Here is a 25,685-nt window from a genome sequence, read left to right as displayed (position 1 = left end):
TTTCTTTGACTTCACCCCAAGATGTGGAAGACTGTGAGTCAGGGAACTGTAACCCAAAAGGAGAGGGAAGGCGGTGATAGTGTTCTATTGGTAAGCAGCCCAAACCTTTCATTCCAGGATTCCATTGTTGGGTTTGGTCTTCTCACTTTATAATGCTCTAAAAGTGTGCCAGATTCAATTTTCCCACTCCTGGTGTGGTCAAACACGTACGTCTCAAGGGCTTCCAGGCAGCCCTCACCAACCACAGCACTGGCGGCAGGAGGGTCCTGAAGCCTTGACTCTGCAGAGCACTGTGCTGTGATCCACTAGCAATGTATTTTCCAGGCAGAAGTGATGATGGCAGATTTATGGGTACACATTTTATTTTGACTTTCCTGCCCTAATTCCTCTGTTTAATTGAGAGGCAGGATTGCAGAGAAGTTCCAGCCAGGAGATCTAGGGTATATTTCTCAAACTCATTTTTAAAAGGGAGAAAATGACAGTAACAACAATAACAATATTAATTAATACATGCCAAGTCTGTTTCTAAGAGCTTTACATATATTAACTCAGTCCTCACAACTTATAAATTAAGGCTATTGTTGTCCCTTTTTGCAGATGAAATGAGACTCAGAATAACGGCCCCAACTAAGACCGGCATCAGCTCTCCCCTTCCAGGAATATGGCCTCTTTCGTGTGAGCATGAAAGCACTCAGTACATGTTGCCCCCTCTGCTTTTACTTCCGGGTTTTAGGAGCTTCTGGAAAGCACAGGAACCTATAAAGGAAACAAACAGGAAATGGGTTAGTGGATTCTGCCGCAGCTTTCAGTTGTCATATTTCATTTGATTCTCGTGTCACTTTGAAAAGAGATATTAACACTTAGATGAAATCCACAGGCAAATCTCTTCAAGCCACATTTCCTGGCTATATAACCTCAGACGGTTTGCAAAGCACTTATTTGTCATTATCGTTGTTGATGCTCACAACTGTTTTATAGGCAGAGGTCTTGGTTTTTACTGGGGAACTTTTTCTTTTTAAGAATTCATTCATTTATTTATTTAGGAAATACATATCCTCATTCAAATAATTCTTTTATGAAACATGTTACTAGTCATCTTGGATTCACAGACTCATAGATGGACTCATTATTAACAGGCAGCATTTTGGATTCAACCAGTGTCTAGTGCTTGTAGCCTGGCACTGTCTTTGTGACCAAACCATGTATTTTAATGAGATGAAAGAAAACACTGGCTTCATGACCAACCTTCATGAAATGATCTTGGTCATTGTCACTTGATGAACGCGAGTTACAAATTGATTATCTTCCATTTGTTCCTCTTTATTCACATGGGGACCTTCATCTTATTAGGGACCTTTGCATTTTACTAGAAGATAGTACAGCCAACATGAGGACTCTTTCTACCATTCTATGCATTTGATTTTTCAAGCTCGGTGGTTCTCAAAGTATCTGCGCTGGATCACAGCATTAGCAGCACTTGGGAACTTGCTAGATATGAAAATTCTCCTGCCCCTCCCAGGCCTACTGAATCAGAAATTCTGGGGAAGGAATCCAGGAGCCCGTGTTGTGAGCCCTCCAAACAATTCTGATGCACATGCAAATTTGAGGACCACCGTACTATTTGAACCTCTAATAGGAAAAAAAGTGGCAAGGAGTTGAGAAAAATGTCTGCCGTGAAAGGTTTGACAGATGTATAGGCACAAGATAGAGCAGATTTGTTCACTGCTATTTTAAAGAGTTTTCAAAAATTTAAGAAATAACATTCTAAGTAAAAGCCCTTCTAATTGACTGTTTGGGGAGACATTTTTGACCACTAAAGTCAAGCAGAGACACCATCCGTGTCCACTTAGTGGACAAGAAAAATTCTTATATTGGGTTGATAACGTTGGAGTTTTAGGAGGCCATTGAATAAATTTTCCCTCCTGAGTTTGGAACCAATTGACAAATATGAAAGAGAGGTTAGATAAGAGCAGATCAGGAACTTCCCTAGCAGTCCAGTGGTTAAGACTCCATGCATTACTGCAGAAGGCATGGGTTCAATCTCCGGTGGCAGAACTGGGATCCCACATACCACATGGTGGGGCCAAAAATGAAAAAAAGAGAGATCAAACTTCATTATTAGTAAAGATTGGGGTGGAGAATATTATGTGTTCTGGATTTTTTTCCCCTCTGATAAGCCACCCTAAATCATAAAATGATTATGCCTTAAAATGATACCAATCATTTATTTGCTCACAAATAAACGGGAACTTGCTAGTCTCATGGAGGTGAGTGTCACACGGTCCCTCACGTGGTTGCGGTCATATGGTGGCAGGGAGCAGAAACATTCACTGCCATGTCTAGCACCTGGGCTGGAAAGCCTCCAACAGCTGTGGCTAGAGCACTGTCTCTCCCTCCCGCGGCATATGCTCTCTCCATATGGTGACCTCAGGGCCCCTGAACTTCTTTCGCAGTGACTGAAGAGTCCCAAAATGATTGTTCCAAGAGAAATTAACAGAAGCCACATGGCATTTTTTCTTTTAACATCCTCAGAAGTCAGGCTGCACCACATTTGTCTTATTCTATTGATTAAGCAAAGTCCTTAGCTAGGTTCAAAAGGGATGTACATAGAGACTCTACCTCCAGATGGGAAAAATGCCAGAGAATTTGCAGATATGTTTTAAAACCACCACAGTGTGCACCACGTGGATCTCTAACACCTTTCCCCTCCATTCTAAGTCGTGTTCTGATCCCTTGCAGGGACAAAGACTGCCACAAGGAGCTTCCAAAATGCCTCTCTGTAGGCAGACCCAGCTGCACTAGAGCACACGCTCAGTTTCATTTTTATTTATTTATTTTTTTAATTTTATTTTTTTAAACTTTACAAAATTGTATTAGTTTTGCCAAATATCAAAATGAATCCACCACAGGTATACATGTGTTCCCCATCCTGAACCCTCCTCCCTCCTCCCTCCCCATACCATCCCTCCGGGTCGTCCCAGTGCACTAGCCCCAAGCATCCGGTATTGTGCATCGAACCTGGACTGGCAACTCGTTTCATACATGATATTTTACATGTTTCAATGCCATTCTACCAAATCTTCCCACCCTCTCTCTCTCCCACAGAAAAACACCAATACAGTATACTAACACATATATATGGAATTTAGAAAGATGGTAACAATAACCCTGTGTTCCCTTATTGGGAACAGGGGTTTGGAGAGGCCAGGTGTGTTGCACTGGAAGAATATTTCCATAGGAATATATGAGGCCTGAAAACAGGGATTAATTACCCATTTAATAGGCAACTGGAGTGGATGGAATGCTTTTCATTTTTAAGCTTTTAAGTAGTTAAGAATTTTGATATGTAAATGTTGTTAGTTACAGAATAACTTAACATCACTGGCAATAACCCAAAGGGAATCCGGACATTTTGTTTTAAATATTGTCCATTTTATTTATGCACTTGTGTATGTATGTGTCTATATATTTACTGAATTACTTATTCGCTCTTCCCTGCAGGCTGCCTTTCAAAAAAATTAAAAGTTTTACTGAGAGATAGGCTTCCCTGGTGGCTCAGACGGTAAAAATCTGCCTGTAATGCAGGAGACCTGGGTTCTATCCCTGAGTTAGGAAGATCCCCTGGAGAAGAGAATGGCAAACCATTCCAGTGTTTTTGCTTGGAGAATTCCATGGACAGAGGTGTCTGGTGGGCTACAATCCATGAGGTCACAAAGAGTGAGACATGACTGAGTGAATTTGACTCATTGAGAGATAATTCACATGCCACACCTTCATGTCTTAGGTTTGATTTGCATTTCCCTAATGACTAATAATCAATCCGATAAAGCATCTGCCTGCAATGCAGGAGACCTGGGTTTGATCCCTGGATCGGGAAGATTCCCCTGGAGAAGGAAATGGCAACCCACTCCAGTATTCTTGCCTGGAGAATCCCATGGATGGAGGAGCCTGGTGGGCTACAGTCCACGGGGTCGCAAAGAGTCGGACACAACTGAGTGACTTCACTTTCACTTTCAATGACTAATAATCAATCTGATTTCGGTGTTGACCATCTGGTGATGTCCATGTGTAGAGTCTTCTCTTGTGTTGTTGGAAGAGGGTGTTTGCTATGACCAGTGCATTCTCTTGGCAAAACTCTATTAGCCTTTGCCCTCCTTCATTCTGTATTCCAAGGCCAAATTTGCCTGTTACTCCAGGTGTTTCTTGACTTCCTACTTTTGCATTCCAGTCCCCTATAATGAAAAGGACATCTTTTTTGGGTGTTAGTTCTAAAAGGTCTTGTAGGTCTTCATAGAACCATTCAACTTCAGCTTCTTCAGCGTTACTGGTTGGGCCATAGGCTTGGACTACCATGATATTGAATGGTTTGCCTTGGAAACGAACAGAGATTATTCTGTCATTTTTGAGACTGCATCAATTGCTGCATTTCAGACTCTTTTGTTGACCATAATGGCTATTCTATTTCTTCTAAGGGATTACTGCCCACAGTAGTAGATAGATGGAGAAGCTATAGAAGTAGTAGATAGAAGTAGTAGAACATGGAGAAGCTCTATACAGTCAGCAAAAAAAAAAAGACCAGGAGCTGACTGTGGTTCAGATAATGAACTCCTTATTGCCAAATTCAGACTTAAATTGAAGAAAGTAGGGAAAACCACTAGACCATTCAAGTATGACCTAAATCAAATCCCTTATGACTATACAGTGGAAGTCAGAAATAGATTTAAGGGACTAGATCTGATAGATAGAGTGCCTGATGAACTATGGACGGAGGTTTGTGACATTGTACAGGAGACAGGGATCAAGACCATCCCCATGGAAAAGAAATGCAAAAAAGCAAAATGGCTGCCTGGGAAGGCCTTACAAATAGCTGTGAAAAGAAGAGAAGTGAAAATCAAAGGAGAAAAGGAAAGATATAAACATGTGAATGCAGAGTTCCAAAGAATAGCAAGAAGAGATAAGAAAGCCTTCCTCGGCGATCAATGCAAAGAAATAGAGGAAAACAACAGAATGGGAACGACTAGAAATCTCTTCAAGAAAATTAGAGATACCAAGGGAACATTTCATGCAGAGATGGGGTCAATAAAGGACAGAAATAGACCTAAGAAAAGCAGATGATATTAAGAAGAGGTGGCAAGAATACACAGAAGAACTGTACAAAAATGATCTTCACGACCAAGATAATCACAATGGTGTGATCACTCACCTAGAGAAGACATCCTGGAATGTGAAGTCAAGTGGGCCTTAGAAAGCACCACTACGAACAAAGCTAGTGGAGGTGATGGAATTCCAGTGGAGCTATTTCAAATCCTGAAGGATGATGCTGTGAAAGTGCTGCACTCAATATGCCAGCAAATTTGGAAAACTCAGCAGTGACCACAGGACAGAAAATTTCAGTTCCAATTCCAAAGAAAGGCAATCCCAAAGAAAGGCAATGCCAAAGAATGCTCAAACTACCGCACAATTGCACTCATCTCACACGCTAGCAAAGTAATGCTCAAAATTCTCTAAGCCAGGCTTCAGCAATATGTGAACCGTGAACTTCCAGATGTTTAAGCTGGTTTTAGGAAAGGCAGAGGAACCAGAGATCAAATTGCCAACATCTGCGGGATCATTGAAAAAGCAAGAGAGTTCCAGAAAAACATCTATCTCTGCTTTATTGACTATGCCAAAGCCTTTGACTGTATGGATCACAATACACTGTGGAAAATTCTGAAAGAGATGGGAGTACCAGACCACCTGACCTGCCTCTTAAGAAACCTATATGCAGGTCAGGAAGCAACAGTTAGAACTGGACATGGAACAAGAGACTGGTTTCAAATAGGAAAAGGAGTAAGTCAAGGCTGTATATTGTCACCCTGTTTATTTAACTTATATGCAGAGTACATCATGAGAAACACTGGGCTGGAAGAAGCACAAGCTGGAATCAAGATTGTTGGGAGAAATATCAATAACCTCAGATATGCAGATGATACCACCATTATGGCAGAAAGTGAAGAGGAACTAAAAAGCCTTTTGATGAAAGTGAAAGAGGAGAGTGAAAAAGTTGGCTTAGAGCTCAACATTCAGAAAATGAAGATCATGGCATCTGGTCCCATCACTTCATGGCAAATAGATGGGTAAAGAGTGGAAACAGTGTCAGACTTTATTTTTTGGGGCTCCAAAATCACTGCAGATGGTGACCGCAGCCATGAAATTAAAAGACGCTTACTCCTTGGAAGGAAAGTTATGACCAACCTAGATAGCATATTCAAAAGCAGAGACTTTGCCAACAAAGGTTTGTCTAGTCAAGGCTATGGTTTTTCCAGTGGTCATGTGTGGATGTGAGAGTTGGACTGTGAGGAAAGCTGAGCACCGAAGAATTGTTGCTTTTGAACTGTGGTGTTGGAGAAGACTCTTGAGAGTCCCTTGGAGTGCAAGGAGATCCAACCAGTCCATTCTGAAGGAGATGAGCCCTGGGATTTCTTTGGAAGGAATGATGCTAAAGCTGAAACTCCAGTACTTTGGCCACCTCATGCGAAGAGTTGACTCATTGGAAAAGACTCTGATGCTGGAAGGGATTGGGGGCAGGAGGAGAAGGGGCTGACAGAGGATGAGATGGCTGGATGGCATCACTGACTCGATGGACGTGAGTCTGAGTGAACTCCGGGAGTTGGTGATGGACAGGGAGGCCTGGCGTGCTGCGATTCATGGGGTTGCAAAGAGTCGGACACGACTGAGGGACTGAACTGAACTGAACTGAATGACTAATAATGTTAAACAACTTCATATGCTTATTGGCCATTTGTCTATCTTATTTGGAAAAATGTTTATTCAATTCATTTTCTAATTTTTAAATTAGGCTATCTTTTTATTACTGAGGTATATGAGCTCTTTATATATAAATATATCTTCTTCATCAGACATTTGATTTACAAATATTTCTTTCCCAGCCCTTTCACTGTCTTGATAATGTCCTTTGAAGCACAAAAATTTTAACTTTGATGAAGTGTAATTTATCTATTTTTCCTTTTGTTTTTCAGGCTTTCAATGTCACATCTATAAGTCCATTCCCAAATCTAAGGTCATAAAGATTTATCTCAATTTCTTCTTCTAAGAGTTTTACAGATCTCTTATATTTAGGTCTTTGCTTCATTTTGAATTAATTTTTTATATGATGTGATTTAAGTGTTCAACTTCATATACATCATTTTGTATATGATGTGAGGTTAAGTGTTAAACTTCAATCTTTTGCATGTGGAGATCCAGTTTTCCCAGCACAGTTCATTGAAAAGATTATTCTTTTCCCATTGGATAGACCTATGGAGGCCTAGAGGAGAGACCTGTAGCAGTCTGCAGAACTTACAAACCCTAAAATCAGGCTTGTCATCCTTTGAGCAGGGAATTTCATTTTCTGAGCACTCGGATTGTGATCTAGAAGTGGGAAAGAATACAGGCTGTGAGTGAACACACCTCATTGGCCCTATGGACTCCTTGTCTTGTGGAAATTGATATGTCTATCAGAGGGCCAGCTGGGTTTCCAAAAGAGCAGGATCCCATGGAGGATGTCTCTAAGTGGTTCTGTGACACTCCCCTGCATAATAGTCTCAAGTCCCATCCTGTAGCCCACTGAATCGTACCCAAACTCCTCAACTTCGTACACTAAGCCTACCACAACCTGATTTCATCCTATTTTCCCATCCCTTCTCATTTCTCCATGAATTCAGCTCCTTCTAAACCTCCAGGAAGAATTCATTTCTTTATCATGCTTTGATGGCCCTCAGCATTACTCTTAAACATACTTTCATTAAAGTGTGTTATAACATTACATTATTGTTATTTGCTTGCATATCTGTCTTCCCTATAACATAGTAAGCTCCTTGAGATGGATTTGTGGTCTGCATAGGAGCACTCTTTTTTCAAGTAACAGTACCCCCTTCCCTGGTGGCTCAGTGGTAAAGAATTCACCTGCAATGCAAGAGATACTAGTTCAATCCCTGAGTCAGGAAGATCCTCTGGAGAAGAAAATGGCAACCCACTGCAGTATTCTTGCCTGGAGAATCCCATGGACAGAGGAGCCTGGTGGGCTACATCCATGAGGTCACAAAGAGCCCAACACAACGGAGCAACTAAACCATCACCAGCACCCACTTTGTCTTAGGAAACTGTTCCTCCCACTCTACCCTTGCAGACTCCTCTGTTGTAATATGAGATTTAAATGGTAGCAGATGTCTGGACTCATCAAACTGTACATATTAAATATGTGCAGTTCTCTGCATATGAATTATACTTTAATATATATTTTTTTAAGATTGCTGACCTTGCCCCTATAGCCGCAATGTCTGACAGCATATGACCTATGCTGGACCAATCAAGTTCTTTCCTAGGACATTTTTATATGCAACTGTGTTGAAAAGTTTTTTTTCCTCTTGGGTGGAAAAAAAGAGAGAAGGTATAACCTGGAGTTCTTGGTTGTTATGGTGTCAGTTTCATGGGAAATTGCCAAAACAGAAATCAAGCTGAGATAAGGGATGGGAAGAAATATCTGAAAAGCACTCAAGTCTCTAGCATGTTGTCCTGGTCATTTCTGTGGTTTGAATATGTGAGTCAATGAACTCCCCTTTTTTGCCTCAGCTAATTGAAGTTTGGTTTCTGTAATTTGCAACCCAAAAAGTTCAGTTAAGTTTTTCCTCCAGGGTGGAGGCCAGGGTTTGTTCATTTTTTGTATCCTGAAGTCTAGCAAAGACCCTGGCACAGAATAGGCACTCAAGACATTTATTTATTGCTTTAAAGCAAAGCACAAATTGGCTGAATTAATTAATTTTCCGAGAACTGTGCTGGTCAGTCTAAAGTGAAAAGAAAGCATCCAATGTTACTTAGGTATAGTGGGAGAACAAAAGCTTGATGGTTGTATAATTAAATGTGGGGGGAAAATAGAGTAAAAAATAAAACAATCCCAGAAAAAGAATAAACCGGCCGCCAACTTGGCAAAGTGAACTACAGCAAGCTAGAAATATTCGTTTCCCTTAGCTCTTCTCCAATAGTTTTCAAAGTAAAACTTCCTTTTGTAAAATATAAAACTTCCTTTCATAAAGTATTATACTTGTGATTTTGCTTATGAAAGATGGAAACCAGAGGGTTTAACTCCCCTCACTGAGCCTTGCTGTATTTTACCATCCTAGTTTGGGCTTCAGGAGGCAGGGGAAGAGGGTGAAGTAAAAGTGGAGAACTGGGATGACCTTTGCAAACTCACAAGTACAATTGCTTATTCCCAAGCAAAAATGGGCACTTCACTGTACCTTCAGGCATTCAGTAAAAGGAAGTCTGGTTATAAAAGTGACAGAAAAATGCAACCACATCTTCACCAAACAGGTCTGGCTGGTTTAGGACCACGTGTTTTGCAAACTTAAATGGTTGTACCAACAATAAGGTTGTGAAGAGTCCACCCATTGTGAAAACCTGGGGTCAGTTATTCCCGAAGCTGGATGGAACCTTAGAGGTAATCTGGTCCAACTCTAGTCTAGTGTCTGGTCATCTCCAATCTAGCCTTTAATTAATTTCCAGTTCCTTCTTCAGCCCACTTCTTGAGACCCAGGTTTCCAGATAGCCCATCCCATCTCTGAACTGTTAGGAAAATCTTCATTGAGGTGGCTGAAATCTATTTTCAGAAACTTCCTGTCATTGATTCAAATGACTTACTTAAGTTTTTGGAAAATAATCTAGTCCCTCTTCTAAATTAGTCCCTCCTCCAGATACTTGAGGTGAGTATCTTTGGGCACACCATTAGATATTTTTAGGCAAGACATCCCAGGGTCTTTCAGGAATCCCTCATAGGACTCCAGGGCTTTAATCTCTGGGCAGGCATGGGGCAGCAATTACAAAGGATTTGCAGCCAGTTAGGGCCAGGTCACAACCCTTGTTCTTCAAGGCACCTTGTGTGTGTGACTGATTTCAGGTTTATCACTGGTAAGAGAAAGATATAACCTCTCTGAACTGTACTTTACTTGTAAAATGGAAACAATAATAGCTATATTATGGGTGTCTTGAAGATTATGTGAGCTATCACATTATAGAATGGTTAGTACAGTACCTGGAATACACAAACTACACTATTGTAGTTCAGTTCAGTTCAGTTCAGTCGCTCAGTTGTGACCGACTCTTCGCGACCCCATGAATTGCAGCATGCCAGGCCTCCCTCTCCATCACCAACTCCCGGAGTTCACTCAGACTCACGTCCATCAAGTCAGTGATGCCATCCAGCCATCTCATCCTCTGTCAGCCCCTTCTCCTCCTGCCCCCAATACCTCCCAGCATCAGAGTCTTTTCCAATGAGTCAACTCTTCGCATGAGGTGGCCAAAGTACTGGAGTTTCAGCTTTAGCATCATTCCTTCCAAAGAAATCCCAGGGCTGATCTCCTTCAGAATGGACTGGTTGGATCTCCTTGCACTCCAAGGGACTCTCAAGAGTCTTCTCCAACACCACAGTTCAAAAGCATCAATTCTTCGTTGCTCAGCCTTCTTCACAGTCCAACTCTCACATCCATACATGACTACTGGAAAAACCAGAGCCTTGACTAGATGGACCTTTGTTGGCAAAGTAATGTCTCTGCTTTTGAATATGCTATCTAGGTTGGTCATAACTTTCCTTCCAAGGAGTAAGCGTCTTTTAATTTCATGGCTGCAGTCACCATCTGCAGTGATTTTAGAGCCCCCCAAAATAAAGTCTGACACTGTTTCCACTGTTTCCCCATCTATTTCCCATGAAGTGATGGGACCAGATTCTATGATCTTCGTTTTCTGAATGTTGAGCTTTAAGCCAACTTTTTCACTCTCTTCTTTCACTTTCATCAAGAGGCTCTTTAGTTCCTCTTCACTTTCTGCCATAAGGGTGGTGTCATCTGCATATCTAAGGTTATTGATATTTCTCCTGGCAATCTTGATTCCAGCTTGTGCTTCTGCCAGCCCAGCATTTCTCATGATATACTCTGCATGTAAGTTAAATAAGCAGAGTGACAATATACAGCCTTGACGTACTCCTTTTCCTATTTGGAACCAGTCTGTTGTTCCATGTCCAGTTCTAACTGTTGCTTCCTGACCTGCATACAGATTTCTTAAGAGGCAGGTCAGGTTGTCTGGTATTCCCATCTCTTGAAGAACTTTCCACAGTTTATTTTGATCCACACAGTCAAAGGCTTTGGAATAGTCAATAAAGCAGAAATAGATGTTTTTCTGGAACTCTCTTGCTTTTTCCATGATCCACCGGATGTTGGCAATTTGATCTCTGGTTCCTCTGCCTTTTTTAAAACCAGCTTGAACATCTGGAAGTTCATGGTTCACATATTGCTGAAGCCTGGCTTGGAGAATTTTGAGCATTACTTTACTAGCATGTGAGATGAGTGCAATTGTGTGGTAGTTGGAGCATTCTTTGGCATTGCCTTTCTTTGGGACTGGAATGAAAACTGACCTTTTCTGGTCCTGTGGCCACTGGTGAGTTTTCCAAATTTGCTGGCATACTGAATGCAGCACTTTCACAGCATGATCTTTCAGGATTTGAAACAGCTCCACTGGAATTCCATCACCTCCACTAGCTTTGTTCGTAGTGGTGCTTTCTAAGGCCCACTTGACTTCACATTCCAGGATGTCTGGCTCTAGGTGAGTGATCACACCATTGTGATTATCTTGGTCGTGAAGATCTTTTTTGTACAGTTATTCTGTGTATTCTTGCCACCTCTTCTTAATATCTTCTGCTTCTGTTAGGTCCATACCATTTCTGTCCTTTATCAAGCCCATCTTTGCATGAAATGTTCCCTTGGTATCTCTAATTTTCTTGAAGAGATCTCTAGTCTTTCCCATTCTGTTGTTTTCCTCTATTTCTTTGCATTGATCGCTGAGGAAGGCTTTCTTATCTCTTCTTGCTATTCTTTGGAACTCTGCATTCACATACTTATTTCTTTCCTTTTCTCCTTTGCTTTTCGCTTCTCTTCTTTTCACAGCTATTTGTAAGGCCTCCCCAGGCAGCCATTTTGCTTTTTTGCATTTCTTTTCCATGGGGATGGTCTTGATCCCTGTCTCCTGTACAATGTCAGGAACCTCCATCCATTGAACATTAGGCACTCTGTCTATCAGATCTAGGCCCTTAAATCTATTTCTGACTTCTGCTGTATAGTCATAAGGGATTTGATTTAGGTCATACCTGAATGGTCTAGTGCTTTTCCTTACTTTCTTCAATTTAAGCCTGAATTTGGTAATAAGGAGTTCATGATCTGAGCCACAGTCAGCTCCTGGTCTTGTTTTTGTTGACTGTATAGAGCTTCTCCATCTTTGGCTGCAAAGAATATAATCAATCTGATTTTGGTGTTGACCATCTGGTGATGTCCATGTATAGAGTCTTCTCTTGTGTTGTTGGAAGAGGGTGTTTGCTATGACCAGTGCATTCTCTTGGCAAAACTCTATTAGCTTTTGCCCTGCTTCATTCCATATTCCAAGGCCAAATTTGCCTGTTACTCCAGGTGATTCTTGACTTACTACTTTTGCATTCCAGTCCCCTATAATGAAAAAGACATCTTTTTTGGGTGTTAGTTCTAAAAGGTCTTGTAGGTCTTCATAAAACCGTTCAACTTCAGCTTCTTCAGCATTACTGGTTGGGGCATAGACTTGGATTACTGTGATATTGAATGGTTTGCCTTGGAAACGAACAGAGATCATTCTGTCATTTTTAAGATTGCATCCAAGTACTGCATTTTGGACTCTTTTGTTGACCATGATGGCTACTCCATTTCTTCTGAGGGATTCCTGCCTGCAGTAATAGATATAATGGTCATCTGAGTTAAATTCACCCATTCCAGTCCATTTTAGTTCACTGATTCCTAGAATGTCGACGTTCACTCTTGCCATCTCTTGTTTGACCACTTCCAATTTGCCTTGATTCATGGACCTGACATCCCAGGTTCCTATGCAATATTGGTCTTTACAGCATCGGACCTTGCTTCCATCACCAGTCACATCCACAACTGGGTGTTGTTTTTGCTTTGGCTCCATCCCTTCATTCTTTCTGGAGTTATTTCTCCACTGATCTCCAGTAGCATATTGGGCACCTACTGACCTGGGGAGTACCTCTTTCAATATCCTATCATTTTGCCTTTTCATACTGTTCATGGGGTTCTCAAGGCAAGAATACTGAAGTGGTTTGCCATTCCCTTCTCCAGTGGACCACATTCTGTCAGACGTCTCCACAATGACCCGCCCATCTTGGGTGGCCCCACGGGCATGGCTTAGTTTCATTGAGTTAGACAAGGCTGTGGTCCTAGTGTGATTAGATTAACTAGTTTTCTGTGAGTATGGTTTCAGTGTGTCTTTCCTCTGATGTCCTCTTGCAACACCTACCATCTTACTTGGGTTTCTCTTACCTTGGATGTGGAGGTAATTATTATTTTATTATTTTAATAATATTTTCTAGGGTGTATTAGCCAACTCAGGCTGTCATAACAAAATACCATAGACTAGGTGATTTAAACCACAGAAATTTATTTCTTACAGTTCTAAAGACTGGATCAAGGTGCTTATAAAAGATGCTATCCAAGATCAAGGTGGCAGAAAGGTGGGTTTGATTCCTAGGCTTCTTCTCTTGTCTTGTAAGGGGCCACCATCTATCTTGCTGTGTGCTCAATGATTGCTTACTTGTACAGAGAGAGAGAGAGAAAGAGAGCAAGAGAAAGTTACTGGGTTTCTCTTTTTATGAAGACATTAATCTTATCATATTAGAGCCTCACACTTATGACCTCATTTAACCTTAGTTACCTTCTAAGGGCCCTATCTCCACATACAGTCACACTGGAAGTTAGAGCTTCAACATACAAATTTTGGGAGTATAAAGGTCAGTCCATAACATGTGCTGTTATACTACACTTCCAACATTTAAAAGAGAAATATGCATCCAGCTAAGGAGTCAGCATCTACAAATGTTCTCAGGTGAAAGACTGAATATAGTTGCATGTGACTGAGGCAGAGAACACAAAGGAAAGATAAAATTGAGAAGCAAATGGGGTACCACTGTGATAGGACCAGTAGTTCACGCTAAGGAGTGTGCATTTTTCTCCTAAGGGCAATGAGGAGACTTTGAAGGATTTTAAGCGGGAACGTGACCTAGTATATTTTGTGCTTTATTAGGATCATTCTATCTGCATGCAGAAAATGGTTTCTCATAATCCTATGAGACACCTAACTTGCAAGTATTACAGGGTTGTCCTCAGGATGGTGGAAAGAAGAGAGAAGTATTAACAATCTGACACAAACCCCAAGGATGGTTTTGAACTCAAACCTTAATGGTTTGTATTCAGTCTTTCTAATAACTACTAGCACAGCCCCCCTGCCTGCCTATCAACCCTCCTCCGGCAGCCTTTCTATAATCTCCAATTTTCTCTGATGGTTGTGGAAGAGTGAATTTTGGGTGCTGTTACTAATTAGCATAGCGTAAGATAAGCAGCAATTTGGTTGGAACATTTTAATAATAGTTATTTTCTCTTTTGCCTGTGTTTAAAAGTTCTAATTTAATGAATAAATTATCTTCAGAGATCTAAGTTATTTCTAGTTTTGTTGTTCCATCTGATATGTTAATTTCAACAACAGATTTATTTTATTAATAAAAGATGAAACTTAAAAAAAAAAAAAAACTTCTACCTTGAAGTCTAGACTGACTTGTATGTGAATGCCCTGGGAAGTTTGGCGAGCAGTCTTTACACAGAAGAGTTTGGACAATGAACTTTGCAGACAATTTCATATCTAAAGATGGGGCATGTCTGAATCAGAGTCATCTGAATTTCTTTTGAACAGGTTTTTTAAGCCACTTGGGTAGAAATTGTTTTTCCTTTGAATGAAAGCCAGGAGGTGCAACAGAAATAGCAGTGAAACAGTAACTCCTAGACTGGGTCCTTGGCCTCTTCATTAACTGCCTATATGGTGTGGCACATGCCCACAACTGTTCTGGATCTCAATTATTCTAGGAAAACAAGAGAGTTCATTTCTAAAGCCTTTATAAAAGCATGCCTCTTATATCAGACTCTGCTCAAGGAACGTGGGAGTGAATAAAATATATATGATCCCTGATCCCACTGAGCATTTATTATTATGGGGAAACATAATTTCTAAAACTGGCATGTTAATTAATAAATAGGATGCATTCAGATAGCATACATGTTTAAGAACATGAAATGGGATAATACCAATAATATCCAGAGAGATATGTGTTTGTTAAGAGCAACAATTTATATAGGGTGGGTAGACAGGCAAACTTTTCTGAAGAGGTTCCTTCTTTGCTGATATTTGAGTGGTAGAAACAGTTATCTACACGAAGATCTAGGGAAAGAGCATTCCAGGCAGCAAGAGGAGCTAGCGCAAGGCCTGGAAGAGTGAAGGAATTTGGTACATTCCAGGGATAAGGAGGTGAGTGTGGCTGGTGCTAAGTTGCTTCTGTCGTGTCTGACTCTGTGAGACCCTATGGACTATAGCCCACCAGGCTCCTCTGTCCATGGGATGCTCCAGGCAAGAATACTGGAGTGGGTTGCCATGCCCTCCTCCAAGTGATCTTCCCAACCCAGGGACTGAACCCGTGTCTCTTACACCTCCTGCATTGCCAGGCAGGTTCTTTACTTCTAGTGCCACCTGCGTGGCTGGAGAGTAGTGTAAATGGAGTGGATATGAAATGAGGTTAGAAAGGTGCATGGTGGCCAGATCCTGTAAGGTCTGGTTACCTGTGGAAGGGGGGTGGATTCTATTCAAGTGGTCATGAGCAATTCTGACCCATCAGACAGTTTTGGGCAAGGGAGTAATGTGGTCTATTTTTGTCTTGTTTTGTTTTTAAAGATTTGTCAGGAGGCTCTGTGAAGATGGGCTGTATTAATGAGTAAGAATGAAGCCAAGACACGAAGTAAGCGCCTGCTGCAGTAACCCAGCTGAGTGATGGCTGCAGTGGGAGGGGCTGGGGTGTGTTAAGAGCTGGAGTCAAGAGCACATGCTAAGGAGTGGATGTTTATACCTCCAAGACCTACTGTTCTATTAAGATGCCACACTCTATGCTCCTAGCTGGCTCCCCCTCTTCCCTTCCACATCTATGAGATGGCTGCTTGGGATGAGAAAAGTAGTTTGTGGTTATGAGGCAGATTCACACTGGCTGCAGAGAGACCACAGTGACCTTGTATCTACTATCACGATGCTTTGTCTCAATGAGTGAGTGGAACATTTGATGGGAGAAATATCTCTGAAGGAAAAAGAAAAGTAGTGAGTACCTGGTGGCATTGAGAACAAACTTGAACCCTCTGACAAAGCAAAGAAATGTTTCTGCTTTCTTTTCCTTTCAAATTTATTCCCAAGAATTTGGTACATTCAGTTTGGCTGTAGTGGAGACAGCTGTTTTAAACAGAATCAAATCCAATTTCCATGACATTTTGCATGGATGCAGATTTTGGCATTCAGATGATTCGTGAGTGCAATTAATAAATGGCATTATTATCTTTGAATACTCAGTGCATTATATTTTCAGGAAAAGCAGCATACCTAAATTTTAACAGCTTCTGTTCTGCCTTCACTTTTATATAGTCATGTCACTGTAGTTTGGGGCTATATAACTCTACAACATAATTATATTCCCATCAGGCCGAAAAATAAGGTATAATTCTCTTCTTGCTATGACCCAAATATTGGGATGTGTCTATTTTAAAAGAACTAGCATATTAAACCCAAGATCCTAAAATGCCATATTCAATCTGTATCTACTAAGAATGTTGTTGGTATCTTTGGGCTCTAGCTTTGCCAATAATTTTCTTGTACAAGTGATTCCACCAAGTATGTCTGGGAGGGTCAGAGATTGGATCCATTTGTTCAGCAGATATTTGAGCCCCTTACTCCATGCAAGATACTCCACACTGAACACTGGGGAGATCACAAAACATAATGACATCTCTGCCCTCCATCTAGCTGACTACCCGCATGGGAAAGTTGTACAGAAAAGATGCAATACTCTTTTTAAAAAGCACAAGAATCTAAAAATATCTACTAATATAGGGCATCTCAGAATAGCAGGATATGATCTGGTGCTCAATAATGCTTATAACTGTGCTTCTCAAACTGTTATATGCACACAAATCTCTGTAGGCATCTTGTTAAAATGCGCATTCTGATCTGTAGTTCGGGGGTGGTGGGAATAAGTTCCTACTTAATGCCAAGGTTGAAGGCTCATGGCCAAATTTTGAGTAGCCAGAGATAATATTTAAAATTTCCAAACTGTACACTGAGGCACCCCAGGGTGCTACAGTGAATTCACAGGGGCACCATGGGATTTTTTTTTTTTTTTAATAAAAAAATCCCAGAGACAGTAATCCTCATCATATGTGTTACTGGTAGTTCATTGTTTCTACATTAGATCACGCTACATTCCTCTATCTTACAACTTGGCAAGGCTGAATTCTCACAGTAACTCTACTGTGATAAAAAATGTTAAGTACTACACAAAAATCCGTATGGAACAAGCAAAGAAAGTGGTGGTGTCCAATCTGATTTCAAAGTTTAAGAAGTTGTGTAGTGCCCAACAGGCACATATATCCATTGGTAAGTAATTATGGTTATGTAAGAATAAAATTTCAAAGAGCAGTTTTCTTTCAGTTTGTATGTAGTATTTCTTTCAAGCAGCGGCTAAGTTGTTAGGACATGATTTTTTTGGACATAACTGCTAATGATGAAGATTAGGTATTTCTTTTGGCCAAAGAATACCACACACACAAAAATTGGGAGACACAAGATGCTGTGAATAGAAAAAGTTTGGAAGTCTCTGGATTAGCTAATAAGTACTATGACTTCAGAGATGTCTGGGTGGTCAGGGAAGGTCACGTGGAGGTTGTAGAACCTGGGTCAGGTCTGCAGGAGAAGCAGTATGGCTGCACTCCCCAGCTTAGACTTTCAAATTAATTCTGTAACTGTCTACTTCCTGCCTCAAGGAGTGGAGACTCCAAGAGACACTGCAAGCCTCCAGCAAGGCTCTAAATGAAGAGCCCACTCTGTTTTCCAAGGACAGTCATTTTTGAACTTAGAAGGAAGGGGAGGGGATTTAACTAGGCTGATTTTATTACAAAATTCTTCATCTCTTGTTATCTCCTGGGTTTCAGATGCATTTAATTATCCTTCCCAAATGCTATATTCTGCTTTTAATGAAACTCTCAAAAAAAAAAAAAAAGCTTCTTGATACAGATGCAAATTAAATTTGGTGTTTTGTTTACATGGAGGAAAATAAAAGATGGACCTGGTTTGCTTCTCCATGGGCTCTGAGGATAGTGTTTGGGGGCTTATTTTTAAACAAAAATAGGATTTTTATTATCATTATCAATAGATGCTTATGGAATATACAAAATCAAATTTAGTTCATGTTTGCAAACATCTGGGCATTATTAAGGAATTCACTAAGGAATCCATAGCTACAGAAGTTTCTGTTTAAAAATACACACTCATGCACACACACCAGATTTTCATTAGCACAAAATGTATAGTCTTCAGTTTCTTTTGTGTGTTGGACATTGTGTTGTCCTTAATTCCAAGGAGCTCAGAATCAAATAAGCAAACAGAAGGATAAGCAAATTCATAATTATAATGAAAACAGAGCACTTGTGATATGCCAGGCACCATTCTAAATTTACAAGGATTGACTCATTTAATCCTCATAATATACCTACATCATTTAACAAATAAGGAATCTGAGGGACAGAGGAGTTAAATAACTGGTTCAAGGTCACATAGCTAGTGAGTGGTAGCTTTAAGCAGCCCACACACTTAAACATAATGCAGTTATGGAAACAGATGCCCAGGACAGAGGGGTTGTGAGAAAGGACCGAAGGGGGCTGGAGGATGCTTCCCGGTAGGGGTGACCTTTGAGTTGGGCTCTTAAGGATGAAGTACATGGTGGATTATAGGCAGAGAAGTCTGAGATAGCAGGTGAATTCTGACAATTGGACAGTTTGGTGTTGCTGGTGTGTGTCATAGGAGGGGGTAAGGATTGGGTGGGAAGTGCCACTGGAGAGATGGTCAGAAGGCAGATGATGAAGGACCTTGAATGTTGCACCAAGCAGCTTAGACTTTGTCCTGTGGCTTATGAAAGACTGAAATAAAGGACAGACCCAGCCACATCTGCAGGCACAATGCCCAAGCTGGGTATACAAATGTCTTATTCTCTGAACTACTCTGGATCCTTAGTTTTCACACACACACACACAAAATCATACCAGGAATGCCCTAGTGGTTCAGTAGTTAGGACTTGGCACTTTCACTGCCAGGGCCAGGGTTCAATCCCTGGTTTGGGAACTAAAATCCTGCAAGCCACGTGGCACAGCCAAAAAATAATAAATAAATAAATAATTTAAAAAGTTCTACTTCTCCCTCAAAGAAAGTAAAAGAAAAAAAGGAGAACACCCAAGGAATCACATGATTTTATTAAAGTAACATAAATTGTGGGAAAATTTGACTTACTATTGATTCAGTTCCTTGATTAGCAAACGACACACCTTCTTTGTATCTCTTAAATGAATAAGAGATTAAGAAGATTAATTAAGAATTAATAAGAATAAATAAAATGAGAGGTAGTGGAAAATATTTATGACAGACATGATTGTCCTCCATACTTTGAGAAAGAGCTTTTTCCTTGAGTGTTTCTATAATAATTTACTTTATACCTTCATTCTGTCCCTAAACTCAAGGCTAAGCTTTATTCTGGGGTCAGATTTCAGGCCTGTACCTATCTCATGATCTTTGTATTTCCTGCCCATGTACCCTCCAGGCCCTCCATCCTTTTAGAGACACTTTGTCTTTGAACATACACATTAAATAGTATGTGGCCCAATCTTGAGTATTGTGAGAAAACCACACCTTTTCCAAGATTGCCAAAGCTTCCTGGGGGGTTCTTACATTATCAGGGTCACCTCCTGTTTTGAATTCCAGCTTTCAGTGAATTCCTTTCTTTCTCATAATCGTACCCACTTATTTAGGGTCCCCACCTCCCAAACAAAAGAGCTAGTGTCTTCTTAAGAATTCTTCCTTCCTTTTGGGCCAACCAGACCAGTGTAAACTGCAAACAGCTTTTAAAGTAACAATGTTTTCTTTCTTGTTACAATAATACCTTACATTATTACATGTATTATAGTTCCATAGTAGATTACATTTTTCAAAACATTTTCACAAGAGAGCAGTTATGATTGTTCTCATTTTAGAGGTGAATGGAAGAGAAAACTAACATTTATAGGCTGCCTTTTATGAGCTAGGCTTTTCTCTTCCTGTTTCACATGGTTTAGCTTATTAGCATAGGTAATCTAATTAAGCACATTTTACCAATTGTTCTTCACAATTTTGCAAGGTAGGCATTTGTATTAGTACCTACTGCCGTATACAAATTACCCCAACATTAAGCAGCTTAAAACCACAAGTATTCATGATCTCATACCTTCTGTGGGTCAGGACCCTGGGTGTGGCTTCACTGGGTACCTCTGGGTCAGGGTCTCCCGGGAGGCCACAGTTCTGCTGCTGGTCTTAGCTATGGGCTCATCTAAAGGCAGAGGAGAACTCCCTTTCCAGCTCACTTGAGTGGCTGTTGGCAGTTCCTCACCTAACTGAGGTCTCCATCAGCAGGTTGCCATAGTGACCTCTCCACAAGACAGCTCCCAACATGGCAGTTGGCTTCCCTCCCAGTGATTCAGCAAGAAAGTGGAAAGAGCTCTCATAATTTCTTTGTAACCTAATCTTGGAGTGGCCTCCCATTACTTTCTCCATAGTCTGTTTGTTAGAAGTGAATCACTGGGTCCAGCCCCGCTACAGGTGAGTGGATTACAGAAGGGTGTGGATACCAGGAATTAGGACCACTGGGGATCGTCTTCGAGGTTGCCTACCACAGCATAATAATTCCTACTTTGCAAAGGGAGAAAAAGATGTTGAAGAGATTAGCAACTTGATCAAGGTCTTACAAATGGCCATCAGTAAAGCCAGCAGTGAATTCTCACCTTAATGTTCTAGGCAAAAAATGCACATTTACTGGCTCCTAAAATCTCACTCTCTCTTTTTTTTTTTTTTTAATGAAAAAGGGCTGAGTCGTTGGGGAAAAAACCCATATCAATAATCTATTCAAAACAAAACAGAGAGCTCTTCCAGTGACTTCTTGGGGCCAGCACAGATTCAGCCACATCTTTTATCCCAGCAGTTTCCAAATGTTAGTCTCCATCTAAGAAGCAGTTTTGGCCAGCCAGCAGCAAACTAAGAAAAGTAAGAATCATGTAAAGTTTTCATAAAGACAAATAGTCAGTGAGAAGGGCTTTTCCTTATTTCTTTATCTTTTATTGTGGTAAGAACACTCAGCCCTCTGAAGAATGAATTTTTAAGTGTACAGTACAGCGCAGGCACAATGTCATACAGGAGGAATCTAGGATGTATTCATCTTATATACTGCCACTTTATACCCATTGAACAGCAGCTGCCCAGTTCCGCCCTCCTCCCAGCGTCTGGCAATCATCATTGTACCTTCATTTCTAAGAGTCTGACTATTTTAAATACCTGATATATTTGTTCTGGGCTTCCTGGGTAGCTCAGCTGGTAAAGAATCTGTGTGCAATGCAGGAGACCCTGGTTCGATTCTTGGGTCAGGAATATCCCCTGGAGAAGGGATAGGCTACCCACCTCCAGTATTCTTGGGTTTCCCTGGTGGCTCAGAAGGTAAAGAATCTGCCTGCAATATGGGAGACCTGGGTTCAATCCCTGGGTTAGAAAGATCCCCTGGAGGAGGGCATGGCAACCCACTCCAGTATTCTTGCCTGAAGAATCCTGTGAACAGAGGAGCCTGGCGGGGCCACAGTCCATGGGGTCGCAGAGTCGGACACAGTTGAGTGAAAAGCACACTTGGCACATATTTGACCTTCTGTGATTGGCTTTTTCCACTTAGCATGATGTCCTCAGCATCATCCATGTTGTTACATTGGCAGGATGTATAAAAGCCTCCAAATGCAAAAAAGTAAAAAGCCTTTCTTTATTCTAATTTTCATTCTGTCCATTTAGGGGTGTTAAAACTATCCTTTTATAATGTGTTACTCACAACTGAATGGTGACAATGTTAGTCACTCAGTCATATCCAACTCTTTGTGATCCCATGGACTGTAGCCCACCAGGCACCTATCTCCATGTAATTCTCCAGGCAAGAATATTAGAATGGGTAGCCGTTCCCTTCTCCAGGGGATCTTCCCAACCCAGGGATCAAACCCAGGTCTCCTGCATTACAGGCAGATTCTAGAATGGTGGTTTTTCTAAAAAGTTACTTTACTTATTGGATGAAACAAATTATTTTTAACACTGATAGATTCCTGGATTTTATATGAACTTTTACTGGTCTTTGAAATTCAAGAATTTAGAGATCTCTGCATCACACCATAGTTATCAGTTCAGTTTACTTCAGTCACTTAGTCGTGTCTGACTCTTTGTGACCCCATGCACTGCAAAACGCCAGGCCTCCCTGTCCATCACCAGCTCCTGGAGTTTACTCAAACTCATGTCCATTGAGGCGGTGATGCCATCCAGCCATCTCATCCTCTGTTGTCCACTTCTCCTCCCACCCTCAATCTTTACCAGCATCACGGTCTTTTTAAACAAGTCTGTTCTTCGCATCAGGTGGCCAGAGTATTGAAGTTTAAGTTTCATCATCAGTCCTTCCAATGAATATTTAGCACTGATTTCCTTTAGGGTGGACTGGTTGGATCTCTTTGCAGTCCAAGGGACTCTCAAGAGTCTTCTCCAACACCACAGTTCAAAAGCATCAATTCCTCAGCACTCAGCTTTCTTTATAGTCCAACTATAAATGACTACTGAAAAAACCATAGCCTTGACTAGATGGACCTTTGTTGGCAAAGTAATGTCTCTGCTTTTTAATATGCTGTCTAGGTTGGTCATAACTTTTCTTCCAAGGAGAAAGCGTCTTTTAATTTCATGGCTGCAGTCACCATCTGCAGTGATTTTGGAGCCCCCCAAAATAAAGTCTGACACTGTTTCCACTGTTTCCCCATCTATTTGCCATGAAGTGATGGGACTGGATGACATGATCTTCGTTTTCTGAATATTGAGCTTTAAGCCAACTTTTTCATTCTCCTCTTTCACTTTCATCAAGAGGCTGTTTAGTTCTTCTTAGCTTTCTGCCATAAGGGTCGTGTCATCTGCATATTTGAGGTTACTGATATTTCTCCTGACAATCTTGATTGCAGCTTGTGCTTCTTCCAGCCCAGCATTTCTCATGATGTACTTACTCTGCATATAAGTTAAATAAGCGGGGTGACAATATATAGCCTTGACATACTCCTTTTCCTATTTGGAACCAGTCTGTTGTTCCATGTCCAGTTCTAACTGTTGCTTCCTGACCTGCATACAGATTTCTCAAGAGGCAGGTCAGGTGGTCTGGTATTCCCATCTCTTTCAGAATTTTCCATAGTTTGTTGTATTCCACACAGTCAAAGGCTTTGGCATAGTCAATAAAGCAGAAATAGATGTTTTTCTGGAACTCTTGCTTTTTTGATGATCCAATGGATGTTGGCAATTTGATCTCTGGTTCCTCTGCCTTTTCTAAATTAGCTTGAACATCTGGAATTTCACAGTTCATGTATTATTGAAGCCTGGCTTGGAGAATTTTGAGCGTTACTTTACTAGCATGTGAGATGAGTGCAATTGTACGGTAGTTTGAGCATTCTTTGGCATTTAGGATCCAATAAATGAGGAGTTGCGGATCTCTGGGATCTAATGCCCAATGATCTGAGGTGGAGCTGATGTAATAATAATAGAAATAAAGTGCACAATAAATGTAATGCACTTGAATCATCCCAAGCCATGTCCCATCCCTGGTCAGTGGACAACTGTCTTCCGTGAAACTTAGCCCCTGGTCCCAAACTTTCTGACCCTGTGAGTCAGAATGATGACCCTGAGTTTGAGGTAAGATCCTCCAGTGTAAAAGAAAGTGTCAAGTATGTTTAGAGCATTTAATAAGACATTAAATAAAAAGTGAAATTTTATTTATACAGGGTAAAATAGAATAGTTTTCCCCTAAAATTTTTTAGATGTATTTCTTCTTTTTAATTTATTTATTTATTTATTGAAGGGTAATTGCTTTACAGAAATTTGTTGTTTTCTGTCAAACTTCAACATGAATCAGCCATCAGTTCAGTTCAGTCGCTCAGTCGTGTCCAACTCTTTGCGACCCCATGAATCGCAGCACGCCAGGCCTCCCTGTCCATCACCAACTCCCAGAGTTCACTCAAACTCATGTCCATCCAGTCAATGATGCCATCCAGCCATCTCATCCTCTGTCGTCCCCTTCTCCTCCTGCCCCCAATCCCTCCCAGCATCAGAGTCTTTTCCAATGAGTCAACTCTTCGCATGAGGTGGCCAAAGTACTGGAGTTTCAGCTTCAGCATCAGCCCTTCCAATGAACACTCAAGACTGATCTCTTTTAGAATGGACTGGTTGGATCTCCTTGCAGTCCAAGGGACTCTCAGGAGTCTTCTCCAACACCACAGTTCAAAAGCAACAATTCTTCAGCACTCAGCCTTCTTCACAGTCCAACTCTCACATCCATACATGACTACTGGAAAAACCATAGCCTTGACTAGACGGACCTTTGTTGGCAAAGTAATATCTCTGCTTTTGAATATGCTATCTAGGTTGGTCATAACTTTCCTTCCAAGGAGTAAGCATCTTTTAATTTCATGGCTGCAATCACCATCTGCAGTGATTTTGGAGCTCCAATAAATAAAGTCTGACATTGTTTCCACTATTTCCCATCTATTTTCCATGAAGTGATGGGACCAGATGCCATGATCTTCGTTTTCTGAATGTTGAGCTTTAAGCCAACTTTTTCACTCTCCTCTTCACTTTCATCAAGAGGCTTTTTAGTTACTCTTTACTTTCTGCCATAAGGGTGGTGTCATCTGCAAATCTGAGGTTATTGGTATTTCTCCCTGCAATCTTGATTCCAGCTTGTGCTTCTTCCAGCCCAGTGTTTCTCATGATGTACTCTGAATCAGCCATCAGATCAGAACAGATCACTCGCTCAGTTGTGTCCGACTCTTTGCGCCCCCATGAATCACAGCACGCCAGGCCTCCCTGTCCAACACTAACTCCCAGAGTTCACTGAGACTCACATCCATCGAGTCAGTGATGCCATCCAGCCATCTCATCCTCTGTCGTCCCCTTCTCCTCCTGCCCCCAATCCCTCCCAGCATCAGAGTCTTTTCCACTGAGTCAACTCTTCGCATGAGGTGGCCAAAGTACTGGAGTTTCAGCTTCAGCATCATTCCTTCCAAAGAAATCCCAGGGCTGATGTCCTTCAGAATGGACTGGTTGGATCTCCTTGCAGTCCAAGGGACTCTCAAGAGTCTTCTCCAACACCACAGTTCAAAAGCATCAATTCTTCAGCACTCAGCTTTCTTTATGGTCCAACTCTCACATCCATACATGACCACTGGAAAAACCATAGCCTTGACTAGACGGATGTTTGTTGGCAAAATAATGTCTCTGCTTTTGAATATGCTATCTAGGTTGGTCATAACTTTCCTTCCAAGGAGTAAGAGTCTTTTAATTTCATGGCTGCAGTCACCATCTGCAGTGATTTTGGAGCCCCCCAAAATAAAGTCTGACACTGTTTCCACTGTTTCCCCATCTAT

General features: G+C 41.1%; 2 long non-coding RNA genes across 2 annotated transcripts in view; one reads left to right on the top strand and one right to left on the bottom strand.

The window, feature by feature from the left end:
• Positions 1-344: 344 nt before the first annotated feature.
• LOC129657239 (uncharacterized) lies at positions 345-20,716 on the bottom strand. The gene is made up of 2 exons (XR_008716632.1): positions 20,447-20,716; positions 345-756 (listed from the first exon to the last, which is right to left on the bottom strand). It is a non-coding gene; the product is annotated as an uncharacterized LOC129657239 (long non-coding RNA).
• Positions 20,697-25,685, top strand: part of LOC129657240 (uncharacterized) — a 35,726-nt gene continuing 30,737 nt past the window's right edge. The window contains exon 1 of the long non-coding RNA XR_008716633.1: positions 20,697-20,817. This is a non-coding gene — a long non-coding RNA (uncharacterized LOC129657240). The remainder of the gene's footprint in view (positions 20,818-25,685) is intronic.

Source organism: Bubalus kerabau, chromosome 7 (assembly GCF_029407905.1).
Source record: "Bubalus kerabau isolate K-KA32 ecotype Philippines breed swamp buffalo chromosome 7, PCC_UOA_SB_1v2, whole genome shotgun sequence".
NCBI lineage: Eukaryota > Metazoa > Chordata > Mammalia > Artiodactyla > Bovidae > Bubalus > Bubalus kerabau.
This window is presented reverse-complemented; position numbering and strand designations above follow the sequence as displayed.